Here is a 9813-nt window from a genome sequence, read left to right as displayed (position 1 = left end):
TTGAGGACCCCTGAACTAGATTCATAGTTAGTTCAGTGTCTCTTGGCCACCCAGGGCTGACCCACTAGGAAGACAAATTTTTCCATAACTGTTAACTGGCATTATTTTTTGATCAAGTTTTCAAAGCTACCATGACATATGCTTACAGTTTACATTAAGCCATAATTTATGGCTTCTACTTGTATAATATAAAGAAAATACTCAGCTTTCTAACAGCAGCAAGGTTACTATGGACTTTTATATTAGAAATACTCAATTATTTTGTAATTATCTTTTAATCTTACATTTCTTATTTCAAAAAACAGGAGGCTAAAAGCAAAAGGGAAAAGAATATTAAAGGCCAAGCAATATCACACAAAAGATACATTAAAGCATAATTAAAGCACTTTAGTTAATAGTACATATTAAAAGCCCAATTTTAGCTTTTTCACTCACGTTTCACAGAACCCCATTGTGATCATTATTTTGAGGCCAGTTCACAGGTAAAGTGTTCCCATCATGATCAGTGTGCCTGGGACATGGTTCAGCTGTGTCACCCACATAAACCTGTTCCTTTTCAAGAACCTGACCATGAAGAAAAGGCCCAGGCAGCCTTTCAGTCCCAACGATGGCACATAAGCGAAGAAGATGCTGGTGTAGAATGTGACCATCCAGGCCAAGTTCACCTACTTCTTCTGCCAGAAAATATACCAATGGAGGTAGAGAGGCAGCAGGGCAGCGGGTCAAATCAGGAAGAAATATTTGTATGGGTGGTTGTATGGCATGCACTTTTTTTTCTATTTCCCAAGCTCCATAGAGAGGATCTTCCTCAAGGCAAAGGAGAAGGGGTGCATGTTGGTGTCTGGGTCTTTGTGGAAGCAGTGGGGCTTGGCAAGGTGCGGGGAGTTCACGTGATTTAACTGACAAGGGCCCCTTTCAGGTGATCAATCACAAAATGAAGTAGCAGGAGGTTCCCCATAGAGGCGCTGAAGACTGACATCATGCTCAGGCAGCCTTGACCTGGGCCTGAACTGCGCTGAGCAGCACTGCACAGAGGAAGAAGGGCATGAAGGATGCTCAAAACCCAAAGCGTGTCCCATGCAGCAACATCCAGCAGCAAGGAGCGCAGCAGGAACAGCAGGAAGAAGACACGGTTGGCCTTCATAAGCCCATTCTGCTCCACCATGGCCCGGAGCTCTGGGCATTCATGGGTCAGCTCTTCATTATCAGTGGGCTCAAAGCTGGGCTGCTCCAGAAGCTATAGAAATTCTCTCTGGAGTCCTCCTAGTTTCAAGGAATTCCCACAAATAATTTTCCATGGAAAATGAGTAGCTCACTGTAAACAAGAACTAACTGCACAAGTAACAAAGCATACCACATGTGGGAACCTGCAGAAAAAACACAGAAGAAACAAATTCTTTAAATTAATTAGATGATCAGAAATTGAGTGATTAAAGAAAAAAAGGAATTTTCAGCAACGGTGTTTAAGTAACAGACAAGATTGAAAACATCTTTAGGGAACAGAGAATTGTAAAAAAAGATCTAACAAACTTGAAAAAGAACCATATAGATAATCCACAAACGCTTTGAATTTCTTAATTTATATGGCATTGTAGTCTTTGTTTTTCTTTTAATGGTGTCAAAGTGAGGTCATTATTGTATTAATCAGGGTTCTCAAGAGAAATAGAATCAATAAGGTGTGTGTGTGGAGAGAGAGAATGTGAAAGATTGATTTATTTTAAGGAAGAGTCTCATGTGATTATGGAGGCTGCCAGGTCCCAAATCAGCAGGGTAGGTGGGCAGACCTGGAGACCCAGGTAAAGCTGATGTTACAGCTCAAGCCCAAAGACAAAGTGCAGGCTGAGTTTCCTCTCCCTTGAGGGGAGTCCATCTTTTTTCTCGAAAGGCCTTCAGCTGGTTGGATGAGGCTCACCCACATTATGAAGGGTAATCTGCTTTACTCAAGAGTCTACAGATTTCAATGTTAATCTCATCTAAAAAGTACCTAGACAGCAACATCCAGACTAGTATCCAATAAAACATCTGGGTTCCATAGCCTCGCCAAGTTGACACATAAAATTAGCCATCACAAAGATGTTTCTTTCTCATTCTGAACATTTTTGCCTTTCTAGAAGTATTCTTCAAGCTCTGAAAGTATTTTCCTTTTAAAGAGAACATTCCTAAACATTTTACTTATGCTAATTTTAGTAATAGAATCCCTCTTTGTAGAAGACTATGTTTTTTCTTATTTTTGTGTGAGGAAGGCTATATATTTTAAAGCCTGATCTTCAGTATGGTCTGTTTTACTCATTTTCCTGTATTTTCTTCTTCTGAAAAGTTGCCTTGTGACATGTTGGTTAGGATTTCTGGGCAGCGATGTTTTTTCAGTGTCACATTGACCTTTGACCCACTAGCCCAAAAATGTCTACCTTCTTTTCCAAATTAGCATACTACGAGGAAAGCAGAATTTAGAGTCGTGTTTTGAGGGTGGTGCTTGTAGCACCATTGGTTGGGTCATAAACCTAAGGAGGTAATAAACGTGGCTTCTCCTGTGTGTATCATTTTTCTTCATTTGCAACGCTAGCTCCTGAGAACTCATGCCTTTGTACACAAATGTGAGTTGGTGACATAGTAGCCCGTTAGGTAGTTTCAGTACAGAAAACCGATGCAAATCACCGCATTGTGGGTGAGCATTTTGTTGCTGCGTAGCATTTCACGGAAATTCTTCTGTTATTTACTTCCATTTCTCTGACTCCTTTTGTACTTGAAAACAGCACCAAAAATGGGAAATCCCGAGGGAAATCTTTTTTGTCACCAAGGACATTTCTACATGTTGTGTTCTACAGAAAGGAGTTTTTACCCAATAGTCTTATTTCCACAGAGGCAACATTCTTTATGTAACCTTCTCTGAGTAGATGGGTATGGTTTTTTTTCATACCTTCCCTGTCAGTGACTGCTCTAGTATCCCAGCAAGTCAAAGGCATTTTCTGTAACTTTTCTTTTCTTAGGACCTGCTAGTTGAAAGTGACAATCGTACATCTTTGATGGCTGCTAAATCTCTATGCTTTTTTTTTTTTCCTGACAAGGGCCAAATGGAATTTGTTTTTCTATTAATTTGACAGCCTCCGTGTGTGAAAGTTTTCCTTCCTTCCTTCCTTCCTTCCTTCCTTCCTTCCTTCCTTCCTTCCTTCCTTCCTTCCTCCCTCCCTCCCTCCCTCCCTCCCTCCCTTCCTTCCTTCCTCCCTCCCTCCCTTCCCTCCTTCCTTCCTCCCTCCCTCCCTCCCTCCCTTCCTTCCTTCCTTCCTTCCTTCCTTCCTTCCTTCCTTCCTTCCTTCCTTCCTTCCTTCCTTCCTTCCTCTCTCCCTCCCTCCCTCCCTCCCTCCCTCCCTCCCTTCCTTCCTTCCTTCCTTCCTTCCTCCCTCCCTCCCTCCCTCCCTCCCTCCCTCCCTCCCTCCCTTCCTTCCTTCCTTCCTTCCTTCCTTCCTTCCTTCCTTCCTTCCTTCCTTCCTTCCTTCCTTCCTTCCTTTTCTCTCTCTCTCTCTCTCTTTCTTATTTTTCCTTAAGGAGTTTCCAAAGTTCTTTAGACACCCTCCCCCGCAACCCCCAGTCATATCACTCATCAGAGCCACAGAAAGGCACATGAGACAGGCAGAGAGAAAGGAGTAGGTGAGATACAGTTCATTGGTACTGCACACTACAGCCAATCCAGAGAAGCCATGACACCAAAGATAGACGCTGCCACAGCCATGGATATTTGTGGTCATTTTAGACAGTGACTGCTTTATTTTGGAGAGCTGTCCTGTGTGTGGCAGGATGTTCAGGAGCATCCCTGGCCTCTATTCAGTAGATCCACCCTGTTGTGGTAATCAAAATGTTTCTGGATATTGCCAAATATTCCCAGCGGGGGGTGGGAGGGGGGATAAATGCCGAAGACTGAGAACCACTGCTCTAACTCACGGCCACAAATCCTGGTGTTATGAAATTCTGGGGAGAGAGACACCAGGCCTCAGGAATTACAGTCAACATGACTTCAGTGGGCTGGGCTAAAGTAAGGTGGCTTCTACAGTGTCCTTTCAGCCCATCTTGGGATGTCTTTTGTGCTAACAAATTTCTCCTGTGGTTTTATGTTTCCTGTGAAGAGAAGCAGAATTTTTCTCACAATAGAAATTAAAGTAACAAAGGCTACTGGTTTTGAGAGCTCCTCCTTATTTAATGGTCAATTAAAGAGCCACTATAGAGGGGACGTGCAAGTTGAGTGATCCAGGCGTGGATTTTAGAGCCGGGCTGCCTAGTTGGAAGCCCAGCTTTCTAATGCCAGGCTTGGTGATCTTGGCAAATCACTCACCTTCCTCAGGCCTCAGTTTCCTACCAGTAACACAGGGATAATGATAGAATCCATTTAAGGAGTTGTGAGATTTAAATGAGACAATATGGGTAAAGTGCTTAGAACAGTACTTAGTGCATTGCAACATTGGATAAAGAACAAAGGAGACAAAAGTAAGGTTCTTTTGCTAGCAGAAAAATGGATGCATATGTTGATTAGGAATTTTGTAGTCTGTAGTAACATCATTAACATAGCACACGTTTTTTGACAATTATTGATTTAAGGTTACTGTTATAACAAGGAACATTACAAACAAAGCTGGGTATGCCTTAAGTGAAACCATGACTCCTAAAAACAAAGTGCCCCGTTGAGTATCATCCCATACACCAAGAGGTCACCGGTTTGATTCCTGGTCAGAGCACATGCCTGGGTTGCAGGCTCGATCCCCAGTAGGGGGTGTGCAGGAGGCAGCTGATCAGTGGTTCTCATTGATATGTCTCTCTATTTCTCTCCCTCTCCTTTCCTCTCTCTCTTTAAAGCCAATAAAAACATTAAAAAACAAAACAAAACAAAACAATACATCAAAAGTAAGGACTTCCAGTTTCCTAAAGTAAAAAGTTTGGCCCATAAATAGATGTTAGTCCTATCTTCAAATGCTATTAGAGAGGAATTTGATTGAAACTCTGTCTTTACTCACCTCAACCATCAACCATATATCCCATCTTAATCTAATCCCAGATATGACAAATATTTACTAGGCCCCTTTCATTTAATTAATTAGGAGTGTCTGGCCAGCACATGTAAGCCAAAAGAGCCTGAGCATCCATATGGGGCTTTGCTGTAAAATTCCAGCATCAGAAGCTGATATTACTTACTCCTCTGTGTTCTACGTTTTTCTAGTAGGACATTTATCCCGATAAAAGAGTATTTGTATTCTCCCTGTATGGTGGCCCACAACAGGACTGTGTTCCCCAGAGAGGACCAAAGTGAGATCAATACCAGGACTTAACTAACAGTCACCCAACTCCTCTGAGTATGCTTAGCTTGTTTTTAGGCAGTGCTAGACACGTCTAGAAAAATTTAGCCATAACCTGAAGTACCATCTAACTGCAGCAATATACTATTTTTGTGGTTTAGATAAAAAGGTAGGCAGCAGGTTTTTATTAGTCCCTGCTATTGTGAGGACAGATACTTGGGATTCATAGACATAGCAACTTGGCAGCTGGATGTCTGTTTTAAACATGAGTTCACACTGAGTTCCATTCCTTGTTGTCTTAAAGAAGTTGTCCTTCCAAAAACAACACAAAATACAAAACACTGTGTTAAACCAGACATGCAGTAAACATTATGTGGATATTATTTTTTTTTAACAACAGTAAGAGTAAGAAATTTGGTGGGGGCCATTTCTAGTGCATGTTCTATCTCTTCTACCAGTTGTGCATGTATCCAGGAAGTTATGGGTTTATTGGAAAATGGGAGGAGGCCAGTAATTGTCACTCATTCATGGCTACCCCTCAAAAAATTGTCAAGGTGGATAGTTTCCCTACAGCCATGCCTGGTGGGGCACAGGGACCTCACTAAGGCCAGGGCTTTGCTGTGTATTTCCAGCATCAGAATCTGATAATATTTACTCTTCTGTGTTCTACATTTTTCTGTTAGGATTTTTATCCCAACAGAAGAATATTTTTATTATCCTTGTATGTAGTACCCTGCTTTTAATTGTTATAAAGGCTTTATCATTCACATTTTTATAGCTCTAACTACCTGTGTTCCTAATTTGTTACCAAAGGTTTATCCTCTTTCAGGGCAGCCTGTGAAAATGCCATTCTTACCACCAGTGACCAGATAGGGCTCTGCTGTCTCTTAAAAGTCTGCTCTTGGCTTTGTGTCCCCTCTCCTTGGCCCTGGCAGCAAGAGGTCGTTATTGATAGGCTTAGCTTTTTGGCAGGAAAAGAGCAGCTTTCAGACTAAGTAATACCTGACAAAAATCTACCCACTGTGCTAAAGCCATTTCTTTCTGATGCTTCCAGCATCAGGCCATGGGAACCTTTGTGGCTGCAGCAGCCCAGGGTTTAATTGCTCCGTGTGTTCTCTGGATGATATGCAAGTGAATGGGATGAAGCTGAATGAAGAAAATCAGGGTTTTGATCTCTTTGTTTTGCAAGGAGACATGAATGACAGATGCCCACGTTTTTCTAATTCTTCTTTTTGCAGTATTTTAGTCCTTTTCCTCTGAATTTTTTTTCCCCGACTTTTAAAATCTTTCATGTATTTTTCCCAAGAGTACAGCCTTGACTATTTCCTTCACTTAAAAGAGTGTGAAGAAGTTATGTTTGTTTCATCTCTTGCAGGACTGCATTGCAATGGATGTTGAGACAGACTGCTGTTTAAATCTTAATTCACACTCCTTGCAGTGGAATGGGAGAACTCACTGAGTTCAAGTTTAAATGAATAATGAGAGATGATTGATTTAACACACAGTATACCAGCAAAAGCTGCAGCAAAGAAAGGGCATTCCATTTGTACTAGAATAACTTTATTTGAACGTATTATTTATTTATTTATTTATTTATATTATGTTGTTAACTGTCAGTAATTAAAGAAGACACATCCTACAGAAATTCTATTTATGCTCACTGAATTGATCCCTTCAGAATCAAAGAAAAACAAATTTAGTTGGCACATCTTCTTCAATTTGTATTAATCTTGGCTTTATCCCCTTTCTCTGAAAAGAATAAAATATCATTGTCAGAATATGCAGAAAACTGGCATCGTTACAAAGTGAAACCTAATTATCATTTCAAAATATTTGTAGTTTCCATTTGAACCACTGAGTGAGAATCAAATTTTTTTTTTAAGGCAACTATAAATACTTGAAAAACTTCAGAGTCTCAATAGATTGAGTTTTCTTAGATGATATGGTTATTTTGGATTTAGATTTAGCACAATCATGTTTTAATGGCAAATTAATAACCTCATCGAAGACCATCTGATCAGCTGAACCTTTTATACCACTGTCCAGCAAATTATTTAAAAAACTAGAGGCCCAGTGCACGAAATTCACACACTGGAGGGGGGGGCAGTGTCCCTCAGCCCAGCCTGCACCCTCTCCAATCTGGGACCCCTTGGGGGACCCCCACAGGGATCGGGCCTAAACCGGCAGTCAGACATCCCTCTCACAATCCGGGCCTGCTGGCTCCCAACCACTCACCTGCCTGCCTGCCTGCCTGATTGCCCCTAACTGCTTCTGCCTACCAGCCTGATCACCCCCTAACCACTCCCCTGCCAGCCTGATCAACGCCTAACTGCTCCCCTGCTGGCCCGATTGCCCCCAACTGCCCTCCAGTGCCGAACTGATTTTGCCCCCAAATGCCCTCCCCTGCCGGGCCTGATCTCACCCCTAACTGCCCTCCCCTGCTGGCCTGATCACCCCTAACTGCCTCTACCTGCCTCATTGCCCCTAACTTCCCTCCCCTGCTGGCCTGATCTCGCCCCCAACTGCCCTCCCCTGCTGGCCTGATCACCCCTAATGGCCTCTGCCTCAGCCCCCACCAAGATGGCTTTGTCCAGAAGAAAGTCAGGCGACCAGAAGATGGCTGGTTGACCCAGTCTAATTAACATATTACCCTTTTATTAGTATAGCTAGATTATATAGGATGGGATTGCTTAAATGGGGGGGGGGGGCTTTTTATGCAGGAGAAGATGCTCTTGGCAGACAAAAACACATAATCCTTATATAGCCAGCCATATGCACTCTACTGCCAAAGCAGTCCCAGATTAGGTTCTGATTGGTCAGATTCGATGCCAGTCAGTGTCAAAAGCTCCACCTCCTAGGCAGCCATTGGCTCCTGGCACTTCACCAGATTTGGTTCTGATTGGTCGGTTTATATGCCAGTCAGCATCAAAAGCTCCGCCTCCTAGGCAGCCATTGGCTCCTGGCACTTCACTGAGATTTGGTTCTGATTGGTCGGTTTCTATGCCAGTCAGTGTCTCTGGGCCTATCTCAGGGCTTGATCAAAGAGGTGGGGCTGATCAGCAGTCCCTGCTGAGGCCCTGAGAGAAACAGAGGTGAGGCTGCTGGCGAAGCTGGGAGAGAAAGAGAGAGGCAATGGCTGATCAACAGCTGCGACAAAGGCTGCGGATCAGACCCTGCCTCTCCCTCTGCAGGCCTCTCTCTGGGCCTGATCCGCAACCTCCTTGGCAGTTAGTGCTGGGTCGCCACAGCAACCCAGCACTGACTTCTCGTGTTTGATCAAGCCTTAGGTCCTTACGGACCCTGGCTCTTTATATATATAGATGAGGCTTGAATGTTGTTAAAAAGGGAACGAGTTGAGTTTAGACAGTGTAAAGATACTCAAGAACCTGTAATGAGCAATTGCACATGGGATGCTGCTTGAAGGATGCTTCAGTGAAGACTTTGATGACAGGTTGATGCCTGAAAGTGAGAAGGGACATCGATATATTTTAAAGCTCCCCACATATGTTCTTGACTGCCTATTGGCACCTGAGATTTATATAAGATCTTACAATGTTTTTGCTTTACCTAATCCTAATATGAGGCTATATGATGACTTTATAGAAGTTTGGAAGGCATTTTTGTCTCCAGTGTCATTATTTATTGATCAAAATCTTAAAATAATGGAAATTGGATGAACAGTCATGCTTTAGTCTGTAAAACTACCTGGTCAGGATTTCAAGATTTCTGCATATGTGCTGGCCTCTGCATTCTGCAATTCTCTGTCCCCAGGTAATAAATGTATTGGAATGACATACTGCAACCTCATTTGACATCAGGGATTTGTACTTATACAATGATTTGGAAGCTCAGGGGAAGATCTTGAGCTAGCCTGGCAAGTGACTGACAATCAAAGGCACTTGCCCAATAGTATAACAAAAAGGTTCCCCAGGGAAACTTGCATTGGAAAGAAAGAATTGTATAAAATTCAAAAAAAGGTAAAAAAAAAAAAAGTAAAATAGATTTAAGCAACTATTCAAACACTGGGTATCTCAAACAAAGCACCATTATTTTGTTTATTGAATAGTCATCAGATATTTATTAAGCATCTATTGTATTTCATGCCCCTTGCCAGGTTCTGCAAATGCTAAAATGAATGATATCTGATCTCTGAACTCAATAACTCTCTACCAATAGGGAAGAGCCACATGCAAATGAATATAGAGTCAGCCATGATGGAAAACACATGCAGTGCTTGGGTGTGCAGAGGAATGTATATTAAATGGTGCTCAGGCTTGCAGGTTGGAATGAAAAGAATGCTGAGAGATGACTGTGGGAACCATGCCAGGGTCCCTGGATAGTCAAGGCAAATGGGAGCACAGAGGCCTAGTTGTCAATACACCAGAATGGCCAAGGCTGCTCTGAGCATGAGCCTAATGGGGTGCCCAAGGCCAAGATACCATAAGCAAGTGCAAGGACACACAATATAGTGTGCCTTTCTGTAGCCAATATGATTGATGTTACTGTTTGCAACTAGCCCGTTTGTGTAAGTACT

The 9813-nt window shown here is 42.5% G+C and overlaps 1 pseudogene; it reads right to left on the bottom strand.

Moving 5' to 3' along the window:
- Positions 1-438: 438 nt before the first annotated feature.
- Positions 439-6129, bottom strand: LOC132236111 (acyl-CoA (8-3)-desaturase-like; annotated as a pseudogene).
- Between the last annotated feature and the right edge of the window lie 3684 nt (positions 6130-9813).

This window comes from Myotis daubentonii, chromosome 5 (genome assembly GCF_963259705.1).
Source record: "Myotis daubentonii chromosome 5, mMyoDau2.1, whole genome shotgun sequence".
NCBI lineage: Eukaryota > Metazoa > Chordata > Mammalia > Chiroptera > Vespertilionidae > Myotis > Myotis daubentonii.
Note: the sequence above shows the minus strand (reverse complement) of the source record. Positions and strands in the feature narration are given on the sequence as shown.